Source organism: Amblyomma americanum, chromosome 2, assembly GCF_052857255.1.
Source record: "Amblyomma americanum isolate KBUSLIRL-KWMA chromosome 2, ASM5285725v1, whole genome shotgun sequence".
In the NCBI taxonomy this organism is placed as follows: domain Eukaryota; kingdom Metazoa; phylum Arthropoda; class Arachnida; order Ixodida; family Ixodidae; genus Amblyomma; species Amblyomma americanum.
Genome location: NC_135498.1, coordinates 92075685 through 92083578, shown reverse-complemented (window position 1 = coordinate 92083578; position 7894 = coordinate 92075685).

Below are 7894 nucleotides of genomic sequence, written 5' to 3'. Positions count from 1 at the left end.
TCAAGAGTGAGAATGACTACAAATGAAGAAGCAGTGACCTATACTGACCTTTAATGTCATAGCCATTGTCCGGCTGTCTAAACCGAAACAGCATGAGAAAATAACTTGAATTTTAAATCACATAGCAGGCCTAGCTAAATACCATGTGGTGATCCATGTATTCTAATATCTTATGCTTCACTACACAGAAGACAAGATGTAACTAAAATTAGGTGTCAATTTCGAAAGTGAGTGACAGTATGACATTTACTGTGGCCTCTCTTTATTCTTGTTTAACCATGTTCACAATACATCAACCTTTTCATGCAGTTCAGATTATAGTAACTGCATGAAGCTTATCTATGTAATAAAGTACACTACTTGCGCAATGTATGAAAGAACTCTGACTGGCACCTACAAAATGTGCCAACTTTCTTCTTCTGTCATGAGCATGTTTGCAATTCGTAACGGTTGGAGAAAGCTTAGCTAGCAGCACAAGCGGCCATCTCAGCAAGAATGAAACTATTAATGACCTCACTGACACCATGTCTGGCCTCTTTTTTTTAAATGCATATAATTTCATACATGTAGAATTGCAAGGGAAATTAGCACAGCTCAAAATGGAACTAAGCCTCTGCAAGTTTGTTCAGCGTTACACTATGTATATGACCCTTTCAAATGTTGAAAACTGGAAGTGATTTCCTCACTAAATTCCCTTCAGATATAGTTTAATGCACCTACATTTCGAGCAATCTATCTCGAGTCAACATACACTGAAGCTGGGTGCAACACTAATGAGGTGCATATTTCAGTGTTTGCCGTTCAGAAACTTTGTACGCCACAGCTCTCTGGAATATAAAATTGCGCATATGAAAGATCTGTTTTTAGATGGACCAGCTTATTATTAGTCATTATACAACCTCACTTACACAGCTTTAGACCCGATATCTAAAAGCAATCTTTGTACAACGTACAGTTATGAGCAGGTTTTATTGCTCTCTCAGTGCATAGCAATCGTGAACCTCATGTTAACTAAATTATTTAAGGATGAAGTGCACTTTTGAGAGTAATTTTAAAGTTCTCTGAAAAATTTCAGCCCCCAAATGAATGCTGCATAACTACACACAATATAAGCTTCAGTTAAGACTGGGCACAAATCAAACGAAACTTAAAAGAACATTGAGGATAAATTAAAGTTGACCTGCTACTCGACAGACTATGATATTCTAATGTCAAAGGAACTGCTGTCACAGAAAACTGAGCTTTAATAAGACGGAAAACACCAAAAGGTGAACAACAGGTGTTGTCATCAGCAGCTGATTTTGCAAGTAAACTGCGTGCGTGCGCAGGCACCAAATTTTGGGCATATCCAAAAAAAACCCAGAAAATACCAGGAGTTTCTAAAACAATTGCATGATTGAACAAGATGAAAATAGCCCAATTTGTGGAAAATTTTTAATAAAAAAAGAGCATTACCTAGAATATTTACCTGTACCATTCACGGTACCTTGTTCTTCACAACTTCGTTCTGTTCCTCTCTAAGAAGAAAGTCCACAGGGTAAACTGTTCTGTGGTCGTGGAACGAAGCCATTTGCACATACATTGAATTAAGCTTGCCCAAACGGCACTTTTTTACGCCATGTATTTATGCAGTCTCTAACGCACTAAAAAAAAAAAACTGGGACAGCCCAATGTCCCAGATAAATTGGCCAAACGGCACTCTTTTACGCCATTTATTCATTTAGCCTCTTACGCGCTAAAAAAAAACTGGGACAGCACAGTTGTCCCAGATAAATTGCTCACCTTCATTAAACTTATCCCATACCAGCCCTACGGCAGACATCGTTGCTTCACCGCCTCACCGGCGTCGATGCAAAGAATGAAAGCAAAAAAATACCCACCTTGCATTAAGCTTGTCCAAACGGCACCCTCATAGTCTGATAGTCGCCGAAAGCGGCAGTCATCGTTGCTGTCATCGAAAAGCACGAACACCCAGAGGCATCAGGGCGCCGCCATTTGCAATTACCGGCGTCGCATATATTTTCCACTCTTTGCCATGGGAACAGCTGCTCCGCGTGCGCGTTGGCGTAGGCAACCATGGCATGTACATAGTTGTCATGGCAACAGCTGCTCAGCGCGCGCGTTGGCGTGGGCAACATTGGGCTTGTCTGCAGCGGCTAGCAAACGGAAATACGCGTCCAGGTGGGGCCTTCACAATACCCCCCCCCCCCCCCTCGGATAACAAAGCAGACTGTGCTCAAGATAGGAAGGGGTGTCCCCTGTGCAGTGTTCCTGTGGGAGCATATACAGCAACACTATGCCAGTGAATTCAGCTTCCCCGCGGAAATGTTGAACATTTGACGTCACGAAAATCATGTGATCGCCTCTTGGCGAATGGCGTTCGGAGCGGCGAGGGAAAACAGACGCGCAACTCTGCTCCCTGCGGGAGCATGTTCAGGAACACTGCCTCTGACCCGGTACTGCCACGGCACCGAAGTGCTTTCCTATTCCCTCCCTCTCTCTCTCTCTCCATCTGCTGGGATAAACACTTTTGTCTCCGCCTGCAGCAAACGTGTTGAGAGGTTCCGCGCCCACGGGGCTCCCACGCCCCTAACAGCAACCTTGAACAGAATACCCTGCCTTCTTGAACAATAAACTAATGTTGAATTCCAATGGCAGATCGAGAGCGCTCCGTCGGATCACAAACGGAGCGCGTAGTTCAGGCGGAGATCACTCCCTCCCATTTTGCCAATGGAATGCATGCGCTCCCGCGGGGGCACTTCAGCGCAAGAATAGCTCGAAGTTCAGGCAACATGGCGGCGCCCATCGAAGCGCGGCCTCTCGCTTCACCAGCGATTCGTTCTTGCCGCCACTCTGTCTCTCGCGTTCACGGCAAACAAAAGGCGCACGAAGCTTTCGCTTTGTGTGATGATGCCCGCACCACAAAATTCCAGTGATGAAACGCGCCAAATTTTCAGATTGCTTCCTTATTTACAGAGCTGCTAGGCTTAGAGAGTACGCGTCGTCTGACGTCAGAAAGCGCGGGAGGTTCAAACAAGTCAACGATTTTGGTCTAAAAAGCGGTCACAAAGAATTGACCGCGATGGAATTGACTTCCTGTTAAGAAAATTTTTTGTTTTAACTTGTGCGGACGCGAACAAAACGAAAAATAATTACATTTGGGAGAATTCAATTAAAAAAAAACTCAAAAATACTGCTTGTACGTTGCCCGGATCACCGCGTAGCGACGACAGGAAGGCAGCAGCCGGTCGTGACCGGAAGCAGACGCGGGAAAGTAAAACGTCGCGCGGGGTTCCGGTAAAATCTGCCGATTTCGGCGGAGCAAATATCGCTGCTCCACGGAGCGATCCGGGATCGACGTCTGATCCCGATCTGCCATTGGAACAGACAACTAGCACTCCCATTTTGCCATTGGAATACGATTGCTCCCAACAGAGCAGGAAAACTTGATCCGGATCTGCCATTGGAATTCAACATAAATCCTGCATCCCCAGCCATCACCTGATCTAACCAGCCTGCAACTAAATACACCTATTAAAATATTAAAGGAAAAGAACTCATCTACTTGACCTTTGCAGGTCGGTCCCGCCAGTTAACTTGTTTATAATCCAAGAAGAAACATGCACTTGAAGCTAAGACTTTTGCCGAGTTTTTGTGGCTTCCTTCTACTACCACCAGGGACAATTTATACTTACTAGATCGGTAAGTTGGCGCCGCGGCAGCTGAGTGCTTATGGCACCCGGCTGCCGAACCGGAAGGCGCGGGTTCAATTCCGGCCGCGGCGGTCGTCTATCGATGCAGGTGGAATCCTAGAGGCCCGAGTGTTATGCTATGTTAGTGCGCGTTAAAGAACTCCACCTGAGCGAAATTTCTGCAGCCCTTCACTACGGCGTCCCTCACAGGCTAAGTCACTTTGGGACTTAAATCCCCCCATAAACTAAGATGCGGAATTATTTTTTTTCGCAGTTGCTTGCTCAAAGCCGGCTGGATTTTGAAAAATTGCAGGTAATATACATTTTTCCAGCACCTCTAAATGTTAGCGTTAGAATAAAGTGTTACATTATATATTTTGAACTCTAAATATGTGCCGTTATGGAATACAACTCAACAACGCAGCGGCAAATGTCCCTCAAATGTCGCCATCCTGACAATGGCGTTGGTGGCTTCTCATGATGTCGCGTCACAGCCGATAACATCACTTGGCAGGGCAATTTCAGGTGCCTCGTTGAAATGAGATTAACCGTGACAACATGATAATCGATAGACGCCATTGCGTCTTTTGGCGAGTATCTGCAGCTGTGCCGTGAGTTGTATTCGACTATAATGTTAATGATATTTCGATTACTACCAGTTGCAATTACTGTTAAGAGCAACGGTCACTAAATCGACTTCGAAGCAAGCGATGAAAGATCTGCAGCGGCCAAAAGTACGCGCCATCCAAACCGCAGTACGAAAGCAAGTATTGAACATCACAAAGCTGCAGCAAAGCATTTAATGCATTGCTGCAGCTTTGCACGAAAGTTCAGCAATGCAGAAAAATTCCGGGAACGAAGGTGGCAAGAAGGGGGAGGGAATCGGAGGCACAACGGTTTTCTACAAATGGCAGCTAGGGGAGAGGTTCGGGTGCAAGGGGGAGATAACTGCGAATGCTTCAGAGTTCAGAGGGAGCGGCGTTTCCCCTCCTCCCCCATTCTCGTCGCTAAATTGGCTGCTGAGGTCACGTGGCAAACCTTGCTCTATGTGCACACTAAGTCCGGCGGCTCATTGTGTTGTCTCTGTGACGGTGTGTTCGTGTTGTCGCTGGCACTGCAGCTGCTGTCTTCGTCATGGTGCTGAACGTCAACGAGGCTGAGGCGCTGGCCGTCCTCAAGATCCAGGGGCTCCGGCGTCGAGGAGACCTCCGCAAGTGGCTGTTCCTCGTGAAACTGCTCAGGTTCACCAGCAGGATCCGGCACAACTGGCAAGTGGACTGACTCTTTCCTGCTTTCCATAGTCTGCACGGAGTTTTAGAACAGGGGGATACGTAAATAGCGCGGCGAGAGTGCAGAATAATAACACGAGGTGCGGTATTGTCCTGCACAACCTCACTGGGCGCCCCATTATTTACCTAACCGATAGCGTCCCCCTATTCTAGATCTCTCCTATTTACCTGTCGAGTCTCTCTTCTATATGGGTATTACGGTCATGTAAAGCAAGAGCTACACTGTAGCTCTTGCCTCGCTGCAAGAAAAAAATACGCTACAGTCATTTCAGTGGGCAGGAAAAAATTTAAATTTGAGCCCTAAGTGCCGAGGCCCACTGATGAGTATTTCAATTTTTTGTAGATTTTACTTTCTTTCGCGCTTCGGCAGAATCTCGGTTGTGGCTGTGATTGAAGCTTAAATTTGAATGTTTTTCTTAAGAACGAAAAAGAGAGTCAATGTGACCTTGCTATCAATTTTCACGCATGGGTTTGTTTTTTATGTGCAAACATGAGCCTGTGGTTTCGGATTTCTGTTGCAGTGTTGATGTTTAGTTTAGTTTGTGGAGTTTAACGTCCCGAAGCGACTCAGGCTATGTGCACTGTCGCAGATGAATGCAATGCCAACATACGCTTATTCAACTTGCCAGGCAAATCCAGTTTCTGACATTAGAATGGAGGTGGTAGTTTCACTTCCACATTGGTCAGGGCCAAATATCACTGTCTTAGAAGCTTCAGGAATTTCGCATTCGTTTTGTTCCCGCGCACCACCGATTTAGTAATTACGCTATGCATTTCTGCATTAATCATGTGTCCTTCGATCTGATCCCCTTTCTGCCAACACCCACTGGATGGACGGGTAACGCTGAACCCTTTAAAGCAGGCCTTGAATCACACCCACCCAGCCTTGGCTCGTAAAATTTCACTCTTGTCTGGATTCTAGCTACCAATGAGAGAACCTTCGCTTGGTTACTTCTACCCGCTTAAAATCTATTTTTCCTTCACTGCGCGTAAACCGCGACTCTTTGAATGAATCAGCCCCGCTGCTTTGAACTGTAGCATGAAACCCTTTACAGAAAAGTATCATGTGTTCAGCCGTTTTCTGCTCTTCTCCACATGCACCATGTAATGTGTCTCGTGGTACCTCACTCGATATGTCTTAGTCTGCAATACAGCTGTCCTGGCCTCGAACCACACAAAGCTTTCCCTAGGATTAATTTCGTTTATGGGGGTTTCACGTCCCAGAGCAACTTGAGCTATGAGGGCCGCTGTAGTGCACGGATTCGGTAATTTCTACCGCCTAGGGTTATTTAACGTCTACTGCCATCGCCCAGTACACGGGCTTCTAGAATTTAGCCTCCATAGAAATGCGACCGCCGCGGTTGGGATCAAACCTGCGTCTGTCGGGTCAGCAGCTGTGCGCCATTATCAATGAGCCAGCGCGGCGGCTACTTCCCCCATAATGATCGTAGATATTTTTTTGGCACTTTCGGTCTTCAACATTCTGTATGCTCCCAGTGCCGATTTCGTCAGCATCCCTGTTTTACACTGAACCCTATTTGTTGGTTTAACCTTTTTCTCAAGCACAACACTCAGTTGTCGTTCGTTGTCTGTGCGCGAGACAATCCACCTTAAATTACCACTGTCTGTTTTAAATCACTTAATTTCCGTCACAGTTGCTGTCTGCACTTACCAGAGATCATTCCAACATGTCTTCGCCGTTTCAAATCACCCACCTCGTTAACATGGACAGAGATGACGGATGCCTTTGAGCAGTCCATCAAGGTTCTGGAAGAGGCTTCCAAGCTGGAGGACACAATTATTGTATTCAGCAGTGACAATGCCGGTGCTCCGACGGTGCCCATCGCCCATCGGGGCATCAACTGGCCGCAGCGGTGATCCAGGGGCACCCTCTGGGACTGCGGCATCCGCGCGGCTGGTTTCATCAGGGCTTCCGAACTGCTCCCGCACCAGAGAGCATCCCAGCAACCCATGCACATTACCGATTGGCTTCCCACACTTTATTCCACTGCTGGTACGCGCCCACAGTGCGACCCTCTACAGTGACTGACTTGCAAACGTGACTTCTCCCTTGTTTGCATGAACTCTATTCGTCCTTGTTTCTGCGTTCTAATCGTTCCAAAGTGGAGCGTTTAATAGTGGGAAGGGAGTGAGAAAACGAGTTAAATTTTGTTCACGGATTAGTTGGCGCATTAGTTGGGATGAAGTTTGGGCCTTGCCTTCGGTTCCTGTCTTGGAAGCATGGATGCCTATCTCCCTCCTGAACTCCGATTATAAAATACTAACTGCATGCAATATCAGCACATCGCATAACGTCCACTCTTCCGGATATAATAAGCAATGCTCAGATATGTGTGCCCGGACGCACAATTTTTTCGTCACTAACTTTAACCCGCGATTTGTTCACTTTTGCTACCGCACGCAGGTTTCGGGAGCTTTTGTTTTCCTGGTTCAAGAAAAAGCCTTTGACCGCGTTGAGCGTGACTACCTTTTCACAGTTCTAGACTGCTTTGGTTTCCCAAGGCGTCTGATAGACGTCTTGAGATTGTTGTACACCGACTTAGCAGCAAACCTCGAAGTGAACGATCAGATAACCGACCCGATTCCAGTGAGCCGTGGAATACGCCAGGGATGCCCACTGTCATCAATTCTTTTCGTCTTTTGCGTAGAACCGCTGTTGCGAAAAATTCAAAGTTGCAAGTCGATACGGGGCTTTCCTCTCCCAGGCATGGGCGAGGTTGAAGTAGCATCTTATGCTGATGATATTTCACTGCTTATTAGAAATAGACAGCTATAGAGCATTTCTGAGGCTCTTTCACACTTACAGTTGCCTGTCAGCTGCACGTCTCAATCCTGCTAAAAGTCAGGCGTTACGCTTTGGATCTTTTAATGACCAATTTCCCGATGGTGTCC